The sequence below is a fragment of the Lactuca sativa genome, chromosome 1, assembly GCF_002870075.4.
Source record: "Lactuca sativa cultivar Salinas chromosome 1, Lsat_Salinas_v11, whole genome shotgun sequence".
Lineage (NCBI taxonomy): Eukaryota > Viridiplantae > Streptophyta > Magnoliopsida > Asterales > Asteraceae > Lactuca > Lactuca sativa.
The window spans coordinates 39,024,490-39,043,225 of NC_056623.2; the positions used below are offsets into that span (position 1 = coordinate 39,024,490).

Genomic DNA, 18,736 nt, shown 5'->3' on the forward strand with positions numbered 1-18,736 from the left:
ATTTTGGATCTTTTTAGTGATTTTGGTCCATAAACACTTAAAATTACTTTTATACCCTTCTTATTATCTTTTTTCATTTTTTTAACTTAAGCAAAAAAAAGATTCAAAATCGAACCAGTGGTGCACCAACATTTGGTTTTGGACCAAAAACACATAAAATTGACAACCACAGGGACCATTTTGCAATTTTGTCTAAATTTTCTATTTTGATGACGCTAGCAAGGTAAAGTCCATATTTTCATTTGTTTCATATATATGGGATTAATACAAATTGTAGAATTTCATAGAAAACTAAACATGCTTTTCATAATATTGGAAAAAGATGACCATAACTTGTATAAATACAAACCCATTACACTGGTACCATAATAGTAGATGGCCATTAATAATAGGATATTTAGTAGATTACCATAACATAACTAGCAGTATCAATAGAAACCCATTACAATACCATAAGTCCATAACACTATTACCAATTCATAACACTAAACAAAAGATCAAACCAGCAACCCCTACACCCACACCTACAACAACACCTGTGGAAAGGTCAACAACAAAGGGAATTTGGTCAACAACATTATAACCACAGTCATGAGAATGGCTCCAAAAACCATCATCTTCAACAGGAAAATCCTCTTCTCCTTCAAGGTAGCAGCTTTATGATTGTCTTTCAAGTTCCAAATTTTGTTAACAACATATCTCCCACTTGGGTTATAGTTATACTCATTCATCTCCTTCAACGCTGCAACCACCTCATCAAATATGCCATTTCCTCCTTCTGCCTTCAAATTCTTCACTTCCTGCATCATATCATATCATATCATAATAATACACTTGCTTGAATAACATGATTTTAAAGATATTAAAATTATTCAGAAACAGAATTTCAACAATCAAACCTCAGCATCACCATCTACTTCAACAACATGCCATTCTGGGTGGTTTTTAACCTTATTCTGCCACAAAGAACGTGTTTCAGAGGCCTTTATCTCAGCCTCTTCATTCTCTAACTTCTCTTTGCGTTTAAGGCTCTTCAAATTCTTAAAAATATAGCTAATAACCTCCTTCAATGTAGCTTTCCTGTTGTCTTTAAAGTTCCAAAGCTCATTCACAACATATCTCCCACTTGGATTATACTCATTCATCTCCTTGAACGCCCCAACCACTGCATCAAACACCCCATCCCCCCCATTCTGCCTTGAGATTCTTCAACAACTCATCCTCTTCATTTATCACTTCCTGCATCATCACCATCACCATAAATTTAAGACTATAAACATATCATCATCAAACTTAAAGCATACCTTGAGATTATCACCATCTGGATGCCACTCTGGATTTTTAAGCTTCTCCTGCCACATAGAGCATAACTCAGACGCCTTGATTTGAGCTTCTTCATTACCAAACTTCTCTTTGCAGGCATCATGGAACGCCTTCATATCAATTTCTCCCATCCTTTTCACACCAATATTTGTTCGCCCGCTTAGCGTACCCTTCAGCCCCTGAAAACCCCAAAACCAATAACAATTAACTCATAAAATTATTCAAACGATTAATGGAATTTAGTCATGGGTTTTGTAATTTAGAATTAATACTTTAATTAACTCTTTGCGAACTTCTTTCAGTTCATCATTACTCTGGCATTCCTTAACCAAATGTGTTTGATTCAAATTCTCCATGTTCTCCATTTCTTCCATATTTATTTCTAGTTCATTGTTCATCTTCGTGATTTTCTCCTGAACAGCAGCATCATCTTCATCCCCTAAATGCTTCATCATTTGCACTTTCCTTTTCAGTTCTTTAATTCTCATTTCAAGTTTCTGTTCAACATCTAGTTGCCTCCCGAATCCAAGCACTTTCTTCAAAACCCACCCTTTCTCTCTCTGCAATTCAAGTCAACAAAAGTTGTAGCTAAGACATTTTAAGAATACAAATTTTACATTCTGCTCTTAAACCAATCTTAACAAACTTTCATCAGCTTTTTTTTTGCTCAATGGATGCCATTTGCAGAGAGTTGTTTTGCACATCATTCTAGATCTCCAAAAAGGATATGAATCACAAAATATGATTATATATTAACATGTGTGCATGCCAAGTTGTGACCATGTTCTATCTAACAAAATATAAGTCTGCACAATCTGTCTTTATAGCAAATTGTGTAGACAGGAACATGTTAAGGTGAAAATGAAGAATAAACTCAACTTTTTTTCTTCATCCAACTTTTGTTTCTCAACTTCTATTAATGCTACCCTTGTTTTAAGCTTTTTCATCAATGAATTGAGTTTTTTCTTTCCTTTCTCCAACTTAACAACCAGCATTTCATTTTCATAGAAAGCTTGATGAAGGCTGTATTTTTCTTCAAGCATCCTACTCAGAGACACTCTTTTCTGAATGTATTTGATCTGCAAGTCATCAAGATTTTCATTCCTCCTGTCAATCTCACTGGCTAATTCCACCACAGTTTTGTTTCTAGTCTGGACAGCTTCTTGAACAAGGTCTGATATAGTCCTGAGTTCATGCTTCTTGCGAAGGTAATCTCCTATTTCCCCTTGAGATTCAAAGTCATCTGAACACGCAAGCCACACATAATTACTTGAACCTGAAGATTTGTCCGAAGCAATCCAATCTTCTCCAGAGCTGTGATCCATCTACCTTGGAAACAAAGACAGAATACAACTCAACAGTAAAAAGCTAACGATGATTGAGACATTAGAAATCAGCACATGTAAAGGTAAACGAAAGAAGGATATGTAAAGTTTAAATATTAAAACAATCATGTATGCATATCATAAACACATGCTTAAGTACTATTGAAGCATAAGAGCATACTCACTATGGTTAAAAGAGGAAAAAGTTACATTGTGACTACCTGTCAGTTTAAAAATTGTAGAGCTGATTCAAATTTTAAAGTATGATTTCCAAAGAAATTTAAAAAAGTGTTACAAGTAGTCGAATAGAACTCCTTGCTGTTAGATTCGCAGCAAAATTAATACACAATCGTTTTGTAGTTGAATTACCAGGTTTGACGTCAATAAGCTAAATGTGGCTTTATTTTCTCGGCGAAAAGTACATCGCAGCCACATAGCTCAAAACGACCAAATGAAAAGTCGATGTTACTTTACTAAAAGTAGTAAGACTACCACTACCATACGGCTGATCAAAACCTCATATATATATATATATATATATATATATATATATATATATATATATATATATATATATATATATATATATATATATATATATATATATATATATATATATATATATATATATATATATATATATATATATATATATATATATATATATATATATATATATATATATATATATAAATGAAACCCTAAATTAGCAGGCTCGACCAAAATGATCAACAAGAAACACCTGATCATTCGGTGACTAAAGAAATAAAAGAAAACTACGAGAAAAGGAAATGTACCACTCGAGAAAACGAAAGTAAGCCTAAACACCTGCGTCGTCGGTCTGTGGACAGAGACAAGCACCGTAAACCGATCGGTGAAGATAAAGAGAAACCCTAAGTGCCCGCTTTTATGTGCGTGTGTGAGAGAGAGTTGTGGGAGAAGATGTGCAGACTGGAGTGACTAGAGAGTGACATGTAATAAATGTAATAAATAAGAGTGAGAAAAAGTTGCATGAGGGTCATATCACAGTAAACTTTTGGGCCGGTTTATTTTATTCGAGGCCATGCACTAAATTATTACTATCAGTAACAAAACTAAATATAGGTGTAAAGTGACATTACTTAAATTGATCCTTGGAAGTCTCAACTTACTATTTTTCTTTAGAGCATTGAGTGTGGGCGACAAGGCGCAACACCATCTCACATAGCACATAAGCAAGTAGTGTTATAATACCAAGTAGGGAAATGGGCAACAAGATGCAACACCAAAGGGAAAAAAAAAGAAAAAAAAAACAAAAAGTTGATGTTCCCCCGTTTCAATTCATCACAACGCCAACAAGATGCAACGAGATTTGTCATGACAAGATGCAACAAGTTGGGAGGGGCGGTGTTCCCCGTGTCAAAACGCCGTTGACGGGTGCCACCTCACCCCCCGTTGCTTCTCGTTGGACCCGTATCGGATGGTCTTATTTTTAGCCCCAATGGGCTTGTTAGATGATCCGGAGAAAATAAAGAGAGGTTTCTTATGAGGCGGCGCAGCTGAGGCTATCAGGAGTGGGCGTCTAAAAGACGCGTGATGCTGAGTTGGCACGACCAAAGACGCATGAACACTGCTCCAAGGGCCGGTGTTCGTGGTGTCGCGTGGATGGGAAGACGGAGCTTCTATTGGTTTGCTTTTTTTCGACCATTTGCCCCTTAATTTTGTTGGATTTTTTTTAATCTATTGAAGTAAAAAAAATAAAAATAAAAAATAAAAAAAATTAAAAAAACGGGTTAGTACCCGTTTTCCACTTAAACCGGGTGAAGAAGACGAAGTAAAGCGGGTGGATATTATAAATGTTTTAATTGAAGTTATAAATTTGGTCCCTAAAATTCTGTAACTTAATCCTATTATACTCTTTCACTTTTATCTGAATCATATTAAACCCTTAACTATATATAATTATGTTTATTTAATTTTAAAAGTTAATAATATGTTTATTTGATTTTTTAGTTAGTAAAATGATTGCTTATAATAATGTTTTTTTTTTATTTAATCTAATGTTTTAAAATAAAAAAATAAAAATATAAATATAAATGATGTGGAGTGGTAAGCTTTTTCAATGTTTAGTGGGTTGTTTTTATTTAATATAATGTTACAAAAAAATATATGTTTTTTATTTATTATGTTTTTTATTTAATATAAATGTTACAAAAGATAAAAAAAAATAAAAAAATGAATATTATTAGTGGTGACCATTTTCCAAGGTGTAGTGGGTTGGTGGTGAAGCTAATGTGACGCAGAGGTGACACCACTTTTCCGGTGAGTTTGTAGTGACCACTCCACATAGCCTCATGAAAAGAAAAGGATACACTCCATATCGTGGGATAAAGTGACTAAAGATGATGGTGGTTTGGGGATAGACTCACAAATGGGTCATAATATTGGTCTAATAATGAAATGGGAAGCATTATGGTGGAAAGTTATAGTGGGGCTGCATAACCTGAAAAGAAAACCGAGGGCATTTCTAGCAAAGAAAACCTTACCGGGTGTGTGGCAAAATATCTCCAAGGTATTTAATTACACATCAAGACTTGGAATTTCATATGATGATTTATTCCAGATCCATACTAGATCTGGAAATAGTACGTTGTTGTGGAAAGATAAGTGGGTTGACTCTATCCCGTTGCAGACCCGGTTCCCAACATTATACTCCTTAGAATCATGGAAAACATGCTTTGTTTACGAAAGAAAAGTAGGTGACAACTTTCGTTGGGCTTGGAGATCAAAGATTCCCTCCATTGAAGCTTTGAATGAGTTACATGAGCTTGAGTTCATTTTGAGCAACTACAATTTCCTACAAGGAAATGATATGTTCAAGTGTATACTTAATAATGATGGTGGTTTCACGGTGGAAGCAGTCAGGAAAATCATAGACCTGAAGTTGACAGCAACAGGTGGAGTAAAATTCAAGTAGAATAAGATTACACCCTTAAAAGTCTTGTGCATCGTTTAGAGAGTTGTGGCGGGCAGGATCCCTGTAGTTGTTGAATTATTGAGGAGAAGGGTTCATGTTCCATCTATTAGTTGCCATCTATGTGATAGTGGAATAGAAGCGACAGATAGCGTCTTAATTAATTGTACATTTGCAAAATCTGTGCCGGAGGGGGTTCTAAAATGGTGTGATATTCCCTTCAGTCACTTCACCAATGTTGGGGAACTTATCAACTTTGCAGCGAGCTGGGGGAATTGACCCAAGAAACGAAAATTGCTAATTGCCATCATCTACTGTATCCTTTGGCGTATCTGGAAAGCTAGGAATGAAAAAGTGCATAACAGGATCCCACAGTCTCCTTCCAAAGTAACTGATAATGTAATCTCTCTAGTATATTCTTGGTACAAGTCCAGGGGAAATAATAGCTCATGTAGATGGTCGGAGTAGATAAGTTGTCCATTTAGGTGTGATCTTGTATGATTGAACTTATTGTATTTCTTTGTTCTGGGCCGCGTCTAGCTCCTTGCTTGACGTTGGTTATTTTATTTTAATTTTATTTGATGTTTCCAATATATATATATATATATATATATATATATATATATATATATATATATATATATATATAACTGCAAAAATGGGCCATGTGGTATGATTTTTTGGGGGTTTTAGTCTAAACCACGGCTTTTTGGCTTCATGCTCCTTTTGGACTGATTTGTATGTGAAAGTTGTCCCTACGAAAATTGAAATGACTATAATACCTTGGGGTATTTATTTTCATTTTTCTTTATTTTTTAAAATTTAATAGTTATTTATTTATTTTAACAATTAAAAAATAATATATGACCCACCTCTCTCTCTCTCTCACACACACACACATACACACACCATTTAGGATTTGAAGAAAAAACTCACATTAATTCTCTTTTGAACACCATTTAGGATTTGAAGAAAAAACCCATATTAATTTCTTCAACTCCACCTTTTCTTCATTTGTTATAAAACTGACAACTTCATAGAAAGAACTTTACAACCTACACTTCTGAGGGAAACACACACACACACACAAGCAACCGATGCTTTTCAATCTAAGCAAAAATCAATGAATGATTCGGGTGTTCAATCGAAATAGTAGGTGTCATCTTCCCCTTGTCAAAAACCAACAAAACATCATCAAGAAATTAGCTTTTGAAACCTTCAAAAACTCCATTGATGAAACCTTCGATTTTGATCAACCTTCAAAAACTCCATTGATGAAAACAGGAGACCCACTTGCTCCAACCTGATTCATTTAAATCTCAGAATTTTTTGCAATACCCACATCGAGATCTAGTTCAACATAAGTGCCGATAGTGATGGTGGCAATACCTTGTATCATGTGAATGGAATCACAAATTTTTCCAATGGATGTATCATGTGAATGGAATCACAAACTCGTTGATTCTTAGACTTCTCAAACTACCCAATACTTGTTGAATCTTGAAGGGAATTGATTGAAGTCATTACCTTATTCCTCCTCATCCTTCATCAACAACTACCCAAACAAAAGATAACAGGCACCAACACTCTCTAACAACGGATGTAGATCCAAATGCAAGTATCCGGTGGGGCGACTTTAAACCTAAAAGAAACTTGATTTGGGTTAATTTTTGGATTTGGGTTAATTTTTGGATGAAATCAGAAGAAGAAGAAGATGGAATTAGAACTTCATATCTGCTTTGTTCTCTGCCACCAAGTATGAAGAATTTTTGGATGAAATCAGAATGAAGAATTTCTACAATAATTTGATTATGAACTGGAAATTGTTTGTTTTTACAATTGAAGAATCTGGGGGTGATCGGTTATTCGATCTACTTCATTGATTATCAATGACTTATATTATTAGGATTCAGGGACCTGCTGACATGAGAAACAAATGATCCTTACCAGGTGGGCATTTAACCCCCATCGTTTTTGAGATCTTTGATTTTTTAGCAAGCCCGATCCTTCTTAGTGTATTTGATAATTATAGTTTTGAGATCACTGATTTTTCTATTCATATAGATGAACACATAAATTGTTCCAATTGATGTTCTTCTCTACTGGTAAATCTATTTGATACAAAAGGAACTAAGGAAGATGAGAGAGAGAGAGAGAGAGAAAGAAAGAGAGAGGGAGAGAGATGTGGGTCCTCTATTCTTTTTTAATTGTTAGATTAAATAAATAAATATTAAATATAAAAAATGAAAGAAAAATGAAAAATAAATACTCCAAGGGTATTATAGTCATTTCAATTTTCGGAGGGACTATTTTCAGATACAAACTAGTCCAAAAGGACCACGAATCCAAAAAAAAACCATGGTTTGGACTAAAACCCTAAAAAAATGCATACCATAAAGACCATTTTTGCAATTTTGTCATATATATATATATATATATATATATATATATATATATATATATATATATATATATATATATATATATATATATATATATATATAGGGACGGTTCACTTGAGATTAAAAAAAGTAGAGATCTTGAGATTCAATCTCAACCACATATTTCTCATTTGCCGCTCTAATGTTCCAGCGTACCAGCAGCAACAGGGTATGCCTAACCATAAATGATTATATGACAGAGAGATATAATCATATAGGATTATACATGTTTATACGTATATGCATAATCATAAATGATTGTACATATATGTTTGTTCACAGATTGAACAATCATAAATGATTATGACAGTTGGTGGCATAAGAGGTGGTGGTGACAGAGGTGATAATGGTATAAGTAATGGAGGTGGTAGTGGTGGGTTCAGTTGGTGTCAGAGGTGGTGGTACTGGTGATTGCGGTGGCGGTTATGGTGGCGGAGGAGAAAGGAACGGACGACGCTGTATAATCATTTATGATTATACCAGGCCTATCGCGCCGGTACGCCGGAGGGTTAGAGCGGCAGATGTGAAAAGCATTATTGAGGTTGAATCTCAAGATCTTTATTTTATTTTTAATCTCAACGAAACCTACCTCTCAATATATATATATATATATATATATATATATATATATATATATATATATATATATATATATATATATATATCATTATCATTATCATTTCATTATATACTTATAAATGAAGCATTTTTCCTTTCACCACATTCATTTGAAACTCTCATTCTTATTTCTTTTCACCACATTTATTTGAAACTCCCATGAATTTTCAATTTCTTTCTAATAATAATTATAATTTGGTAAATTAGGTTAAATAAATATTAAACCTAATGTGTAATCATATATAAACTAAATTTCAATATTAAAATAATATATTTATTATACTTATAAAATTATGTTTTTTAACTTTTAACATATTATATTTAATTTATTAGTTTTAATATATTTTTGGGTGTAAACCATTATCATTTTATAATTTTGGAACAATTTATATAAAATTCTTCAATTATTAATTTAAATATAACATTACAGGGTCAACTTAAATATAAATTTTAGTTTAACTTAAACAACCCAAATAATATTTTATAAATAGATAAATTTGATAAATTGTAGTGTCTTTCTAATAATGATTATAAGTTTGTTAATAAGATTAAATAAATATCTAACCTAAAGTGTAATCATATATAGACTAAATTTCAATTTTAAAATAATATCTTTACTTCTATTTATAAAGTTATGCCTTTAAATTTTAACATATTATACTTAATTAATTAGATTTAGAATGTTGTTGTTTGTAAGCCATTATCAGTTTAGTACTACAACTTTTGAATAGTTTGGACAAAATACTTTAATTTTTAATTTAAATATAACATTACTCAACATAAATATATAAATTTCAGTTCCACTAAAAAGCCAAATAATATTTTGTAAATAGTTAAAAGTGATAAATTATAGTGATAAATGCAAAAACTAAATTGTAATATCAATTTAATTAAAATATTTTCTAAAAATATTTTTATAATCATTAAAAGTTTTCAAATAAGTAGCTTAAAATAACTTACAATAACAATAAAAAATAACTCTATATAAATGAATATATTGTTACCTTTAAAATCAAAAAATAATGTTTTATATTTTAAATAATTATGATGATAGAAATAAAAAAATTAAGCAAATAAATTTTGAAAATTAATTAACAATAACAACAACTATAAATAACATTAAACCATATACAATATTTAATTTTATTAATGTGTAACTCGCGGATAGAAGTCATTCAAACGATTGAGATTATGAAGTTATAATATATATATATATATATATATATATATATATATATATATATATATATATATATATATATATATATATATATATATTATCATATAATTCAAAAGAATCAATATATTATATCAATTTAGTATGCGAATTATTATATCAAATTTAACAACAACGTTATTGTTATATTTAAAAAAACATATATTTGTAGACTTCAACTATATAGGTGTTTTTGTGTATTACAATGTGAACTCAAATATAAATTTCAGTTTCATTTAAAAAACCAAAGAATATTATGTAAATAGTTAAAAGTGATAAATTGTAGTGACAAATGCAAAAACTAAATTTTAATCTCAAGTTAACTAAAGTATTTCCTAAATATATTTTTATAATCATTAAAAGTTTCGAAATAAATAGTTTAAAATAACAATAGTTAAAAATAACTCTATATAAATGATTATATTGTTAGCTTAAAATAAAAAACAACGTTTGACGTTTTAAATAATTATAATGATAGTAATTAAAACATTAAGAAAACAAATTTAAAAAATGAATTAACAATAACAACAACTATAAATAACATTAAATCATATATTATATTTAATTTTATTTATGTGTAACTTGCGGGTAGAATTCATTCAACCGATTGAGATTATGAAGTTATAATAGATGTATATATTATCATATAATTCAAAATAGTCAATATATTATATATCAGTTTAGTATACAAGTTATTATATCAAATTTAACAACAACGTTATTTAAATATTAAAAAAAAACTTATATTTGTAAAAACTTCAACTTTATAGGTTTTTCTGCGCAACGCGCGGGCATTCGCCATATATATATATATATATATATATATATATATATATATATATATATATATATATATATAATCAGATGAGAACAAAAAAGATTAACAAATCATAAAAATCATCATTTTTAGCTTATAAGGCTGGTGGGTGTGGTGCCACAATTGCGACTCCATGTTGGCGTCGTGTCCTTTTTGTCACATTTTAGCCAAAACTTGTCATTTGCTTGCCACGAGTTGACATATTTGTCACGCTAAATATTTATTATCTTTAATTAATTTAGAAAATAAATATTTCAAACATATATTTTTTTTATTAAAAACTCAAATTCCATTAAAACAAACATAGAAATTAAAAAAAAATAGAAATTAAAAATATTACAAGAACACTAGAAATTCAGAAACATCACACTAGAAATTAAAAACATCACACAATTTTGGGCTCTGCCTCACAATTTGCCAAAACTCAACCAGTTTGAAATCTTTGTCAGTTTCAACGTGGTAAGCCTCAAGAGCATTCTGTAGCAAAGTATTTCGTTTTCATCATTTTTCGGCATCATGCATCACCCTACGAAACACAATTGTAAACCGAGTTGCGAGTGTGTGTGCGTTTCTCCATTTGGCGTAGAGTAGACTTTTCTTCGTGATTGAAGGGTTTGTCGCTTGTATATGCCGACGACTCTACTCCAAAAAGTAGTCGAAGGGTAGTCACTGTGGTGTGGATCTTCTACTACATCAATCCATGAATGAGCGAGTAAGATCTCTTATTCGGTCGACCAAACAATAGCCATTTTTTGCGATGAGGTGTAGAAAATAATGGAAAAATAAGAAAGTTAAGAGAATATAATTAAGGAGATTTGAATAGGGTGAAATGTGAATAAGGATGAGGGTATTTATAGTTGAAGATTGAGGATTTAAAATTTGAAATTTTGAAAGAATAAAAAAACGGTTATATTTTTGAAATTAGGTATTTTTTTTTGGAAAGAGGGTATTTTTTGAAAATGAGATTTAAGTAATAAATGGGTTAAAAGAAAAAGAAAAAAACTATCTCTCATCGGTTCATCCTCGCCGAGTTGCCGAGTTGAACTCGACATGCCTCGGCCTCGGCCCAGTGTTTGTCAAGTTCACCGAACGGAAACCGAATGCCACACCCACCAGCCTAATTAAAGCTTATATTAGTCATATCTTACATACATGCTTATAAATGTTCTAAGTGATATTTTTGTCTATCACTTATTTTTTTAAAAAAAAGAATGACATTATTGTAAATTACATCAAATTCTAGTCTAAATTCATAAACAAACAATTACCTTGTGGGTCTAAGATCTATTAACTTCAACTTATTCCTTTCCAACATTTAGAGCAAAAACCTTAATTTATATCCTTCAACCACCAATCTGATGAACACCATCACTGTCATCGACTGTTGCACCACCACCACCACCACCACTGACAATGGCTTCACCACCACCACCACCACCACGAGTGACAACGTCTCCCCCACCGCTAGTATCTTCGATATGGTCGATATCACGTCATCACCACCCCTTTATGTCTGAACATCCATCGCCACCGCTTCCACACACTCTTTTCTACAGATCTATGAGACCCGACTCTAGATCTATGATTTTTTACGCTAGATCTACATTTCCTCTTTCAGATCTACAACTTTTTCAGCTAGATCTCGTGACGTGGAAGGAGTTCTGATGAGATCTTGAGACGTGGAAGGATTTCTGAGGAAATATAATGTTCATACAAAGGAGTTCCGGTGGAATCCAAGTCGGCACCAACGACGCCTTCTAGATGTGTGATCTCTGCTCCAGATCTACGAGATCCACCACCATTCAACCACTATAAAAGCACCAGTAGCGTCTTCCTCCTCTAGATCTATAATATATGCCACTAATCAGCACCAGAAATGACAACTACAATGTCACTGACGACTGACGAGGCCAGATACACGAGCACCAACAACCGACGAGACCAAATCTATGAGATCCTGTGAGTAACAAAGCTAGATCGATGAGATTTGGTGGTGCTGTTACAACCGATCCGCCATAATGTGTCACTCATCATCTTCTTCACACCAGATACATTATGATGAAGCTCATGTGATTGTTTTTTAACCTTTGTACAATTATTTTCATGTTTATTTATTGTGTTATACATCTTGCTCCATCTTTGCTACATATTATGTGTTTAAGGCTTAGTAAAAATCAGAATCAAAAATCATTTCATGATGCACACAATGTGTTTGATGATTTGCCTTAATGAAAGTTTGAAACTATGAATAATGTATTTTGTACATTAAGTTGTGAATACATGTATAAACTTATGTATCAATATACAAATAACCTAAATCCTACTGTGATTTTTTTTTTGTATTTATGAATAATTTGAGTTGTATAAATATTGTTAATGGATTTTTTGATGCACATAAGATGTTTGATCATTTGTGTGAATGATTTAAAATTAGAAAAGTGTCTTTAAGTTGTGAACACTGTAAATGAGTGTCATAAACTGCTTTATAAAACTGTGAATTAAAATCTTTAAAGGTGAGTTTTAAGTTGGGAATATAGTTATGAATGTATAATTTTTTTGTATTAAACTGCAAATCTATTATACTATGTTGTAAATTTGTGTATTATGTGAACTGACTATATTAAGTTGTGAATTTTGTGTATTAAGTTGTGAATTGACTGTATTAACAGTTTTAAGTTGATAATATGGCTGTGAATTTATACTTATGTGTATTAAATTTTGAATATATTGTAATAAATTGTGAATTTTATGTATTAAGCTATGATTTTTATGCTTTAAACTGTGAATTAACTATATTAAACTGTGAATTTTGTGTATTAAATTGTTATTTTTGTGTTTAAAAATGCGAATTAACTGCATTAAGTTGTGAATTTTTTGTTTAAACTGTTAATTGATTGTATTAAGCTGTGAATTTTTAATGAATTTTGTGTTAGAATATAAATCATTTACGTGTGGATGTTTGTGTTAGAATATAAATCATTTATTCAAAAAGCCAAGAGGAGCATGGCAGACACTTGCGAGAAGTGTTAGAAGTCTTGAAGAAGGAGAAGCTGTATGCGAAGTTCTCCAAATGTGATTTTTGGATTCGAGAAGTCCAATTCTTGGGTCACGTGGCCAACCAAGAAGGGATAATGGTTGATCCAGCGAAGATCGAAGCTGTGATGAAGTGGGAACAACCGAAAAGTCCCACGGAGATCCGAAGCTTTTTAGGATTAGCCAGATATTACCGAAGATTTATCCAAGGCTTTTCTTCGATCGCTAGTCCATTAACAGCTTTGACCAACAAAGAAGCCACTTATGCTTGGAATGATAAGCATAAAGAAGCATTCGAGAAGCTAAAGAAGAAACTATGCGAGGCACCGATACTTTCTCTACCCGATGGAGTTAAAGACTTCGTTGTTTATAGCGATGCGTCTGGTGTTGGATTGGGTTGTGTTTTGACCCAAAGAGATAAGGTGATCGCGTATGCATCTCGACAGCTGAAAGAGCATGAAAAGAACTACCCGACTCATGATATGGAGTTGGCAGCGGTAGTTTTCGCTCGGAAAATATGGAGGCATTACCTCTATGGCACGAAGTGCATACTTTTCACTGATCATAAGAGTCTACAATATCTCTTTAGTCAGAAATAATTGAATATGAGGCAACGACGCTGGCTGGAATTACTTAAAGACTACGACTATGAGATACTTTACCACCCCGGTAATGCCAATGTTGTCGCTGATGCTCTCAGTCGGAAAGTCAATCTTGAAAGGAGAAGGCCAAGAGCGTTGAGAATTGAAGTTGTCTCGACTTTTTTGGAAAGTATAAAGAAAGCTCAAAGCGAAGCTTCTGAGAAGAATGACCGAAATGAGGAACGTTTGGGCAAAACGTTGGTGTTCGGTGTAAACAGTCACGGACTGAAGGTGTTCCAAAATCGGATTTGGATACCTAAGACAGGAGGAGTCAGAGATCTTCTGATGGAAGAAGCTCACAAAACCATGTACTCGATTCATCTCGGTAGCACAAAAATGTATAGGGACCTGAAACCCTATTATTGGTGGCCGACGATGAAGCTCGACATTGCGAAGTATGTGGCCGAATGTGTGACTTGTGCAAGAGTCAAGGCACAACATCAGAAACCATACGGGAGTTTAGAACCTTTACCTGTGCCTATGGGTAAGTGGGAAGACATTGCTATGGATTTTGTCACTAAACTTCCCATAACAAAAAGTGGTCACGACATGATTTGGGTGGTTGTTGATCGATTCACTAAGAGTGCGCATTTTATAGCAGCCTAGGAGAAATGGTCTATGGAAAAGCTTGCGAATTCTTACGTGAAGGAAATTATGAGGCTTCACGGTGTTCCGTTAACGATTGTGTCGGATCGTGATAGCCGTTTCACCTCAAGGTTTTGGAAAAGTCTACAAGAGGAATTAGGTACCAAGTTGTGTTTAAGTACAGCTTACCATCTGCAGACTGATGGTCAGAGCGAAAGAACGATACAAACACTTGAAGATATGCTGAGAGCGTGTACCTTGGAATTCCTAGGTAATTGGGATGAACATTTACCTTTGGTAGAATTTTCCTATAATAATAGTTTTCACTCGAGCATAAAGATGACACCTTATCAAGCATTGTATGGACAGAAGTGTCGTATGCCGTCTTGTTGGCTTGAGGCTGGGGAAAAGCAGTTTATGGGACCGGAGATAGTCCATCAAACGGCTGAAAAGTTGAGAATAATTAGGGAAAGAATGTTAGCAGCTTAGGACCGTCAAAAGAGCTATGCTGACAAAAATCGAAGACTGATGACTTTTGAAGTTGGAGATTCGGTTTTGCTTAAAGTCTCGCCGTGGAAGGGACTTATAAGATTTGGTAAAAGGGGAAAGTTAAGTCCAAGGTTTATTGGACCATTTAAAGTTCTTCAAAGAATTCGGAACCAAGCTTACAAGCTCGAACTACCAGAAGAACTGAATGGAATTCATAACACTTTTCATGTGTGTTACTTGAGGAAGTTCACGGGAGAAGTTCCCGACATAATTCCACTTTTGGAGTTGAGGATCGATGAGAATAAAAGGTTGATTGAGGAACCGGAGGCAATCGTTGACCGAAAGACTAAGAAATTGCGACGTAAGATGGTTGAGTTAGTGCTTGTCCGATGGAAACACACGAATGGACCGAATCTCACCTGGGAGATGGAGAGTGACATGATGAGTCGCTATCCGCATTTGTTTGCTGGTGTGTGATTCCGGGGACGGAATCATTCTAAGGTGGAGAGAATTGTAACGCCCGTGTTTCTGGGCTTGCCATTTTTAGCAATGTAATAGTCTAGGTTAACCTTTGTAACCCCAATTTGAAATAACAAAAATGTATTATTTGTGAATTATGTGAATTATGTGATTTATGTGTGTGTTCTTAATTATTATAATTTAATGAATTAAGAATAAAATAAGCGTCAAAATTAAAGTATTAGATATGCCCGATATCTTTGCATAAAGTTGTAGTGGTTGAAACAAGGATTCCGGAGATATAAGGAATGCCAAAATCCGAGTTATAACGAAGAAGTTATGACCTGTCGAAGTTTCGTGACAGAACTGGCACGACGCCGAGTGACGTAAAATATGAATTTAAGGTAGAGAAATATTTAGCCTTAGCGATCTAAACGAAAGTCGTAGATTTCGTTAAACCGAGAGCGTGCATAAAAGGAACGCCCGAATCTGACTTCGTATGAGGAAGTTATGATTTTTCTAAGTTTCGACTTAGCAGTATGCAGCCCAAATACTCAATTTGAGATCGAGCGGTTTTTAGCCAAAACAATCTAAATGAGAATCGAAGATCTCGTTGTTAGTAGCGAAACGATGAAAAGATAGGTGAGAACAGACGTCAGACGAAGAAGTTATGATTTTATAACGAAGTTTTCCTGTCCGGGCCTTCTAAAAATAAATAATAAAAATAAAAGTCAAAATTAGCCGACGGGGTCTAAATGAAAGTTGTAGAGTATGGTCTGACCTTCGCGTGGATATAAAGAACGTTGAAAATGGAGCTCGTAGCAAAAGTTACGCAATTTAGAAGTTCGACGAGTCAATTACGCCCAGCGTAATTTGAGTACGCCCCGCGTACTCAGTCGGATGCAACTTGTCTGACCAATACTCGAGTGCCACAGATCGACGCATGCAGTGACGTCAAAGTACGCCCTGCGTAATTTGAGATTACGCCCCGCGTAATCCCAGACCCTCAGCCTATAAATAGAAATCGAAATCAGCCATTTTCTCTTGTTCAAACTCTTCCCTCTCTCTAAGTTTTGCCTCGATTTGCGTGCCAATCCTATCCCGAAGCCCCGGTATCATTCCCGAGCCCCGAAGCAAGATCCGAAGCCCCGAGGATCCCGAAGAGCGTTATTCCCGAGCCGAAGCTCTGCCCGCGAGGAGTTCGATTTTGGTGGAGATCTTCCAGATCTATCGAAGTATACTACTTCTATAAGCCGTAGTGCTGTCAGATCATCTTCTGATCAAGTGAGTGTGTAGTTATTTTCATTCCAACGCAATATTATGAAGTATTTAATATAAAATACGTGTTACGTGTATATATTTTGTGGTTATATGTGTGAATGTATATTCACTCTCTTCTATCTCATAGATCTGGTATATTCTCTATGAAATACGTGTTATGTGTGTATGCCTCATCTGTTATGTGGAATATGTATTGATTAAAGCATGCTATACAGGTTTTTAAACAGTGTATAAAAATGTATATTTTTATCTACTAATATGTTGGGTAGAACATGGGTAGATAATTGGTGTGTAATAAACAGATGAGAGGCCTCGGTGTTATTGGTGTTATTCTAGTCATTCAGCAGAGTATGGATGACGACCACGGACTATTGTAGACTGTCATGTGGAACACTAGCAGGCTCATTACCTGTAGGTGTTGTGAACGACGTGTTCACCGGTGTACTCTATCCCCCACATGGTTGCCTTTAGGACACTTATTGTTGAGGAAGCCCCTCTGCAGTAATGTCCGTCCCGATGAAAATCCTGAAATAAGTTCCTTATAATAGACGTTATTTTTAGGAACGTAAGGTGAGGATAACGGGAATGGGTAATCGGGTTTATTGTTGATTGTTGTAATTAAATATAATTATTGTGGGTTTGAAAACCCTATATGCTCACCAGGCTCCCAAGCCTGACCCACTCAGTTTATTTGTATTACAGGAAGTGGCGCAAGAGCTTAAGATGGGCGAATCATCAAGTTGTTTTGTTTACAAGTTTGTATATGTATATATTTGTTGAATGACTTGTAATGTTATCATTTATGCTTTATGATCTGTATCAGAACATGACATCCCGACTTTTGATTATGAAATGAAATCATATTTCTATATGAAATGTTTTGATAAATATCTATTTTATCATGTTTTGTTTTTGGGAACAAATTCCGCATCTCTTTTAAAATTAAAAGGATTTACTCTGAAAAAGTTTTAAAAAGCATAAATGAAATCGGTCTTTTCTGGCCGAGATTTTGGGGATGTCACAGTATTTAAGCTGCTAATTAATGATTTTATATGCATATTTGATTTAGAATGAATGATTATTGCGGTGGTGAAAATTGTATGTGGTGATGTAGTATTGTAGCTAGTGGTTGTAACATCCGGATATCCAGGTATGGGAATTTGAGTATTTTTATATTGGGGAAATGAGGAGACTCGGCGAGTTGACGCCTCAACTCGTCGAGTAGGATCGCGTTTTGGGGACCAGTTTAGTGAAGGGACTCGACGAGTCGGGTATTTGGACTCGCCGAGTCGGCGCTGTCAAGGAAAACCTTAATTTTCCGGGTTTGGGACCTATTTAAAGGCCATTATGGCCTTCAGTGGCGGCCACCTACACCCTTGAGAGACTCCTATCGAACCAGAGAGCTAAGAGAGTAAAGAAGAGCCAATTTGGAGCATTCTTGAGGTGGTTGTGCAATGGAGTAGTCATTTCCAGCAAAGGGAGGTCAAGGGGGTGTCGATTTAGAGCTTCTGAGCTTGCATCTTCACCATAGAGGTATCAAATCGTTCTCCCTTTT

General features: G+C 34.0%; 1 pseudogene; it reads right to left on the reverse strand.

The window, feature by feature from the left end:
- Positions 1 to 358: 358 nt before the first annotated feature.
- LOC111910204 (factor of DNA methylation 2-like) lies at positions 359 to 3,133 on the reverse strand (annotated as a pseudogene).
- Positions 3,134 to 18,736: the final 15,603 nt, after the last annotated feature.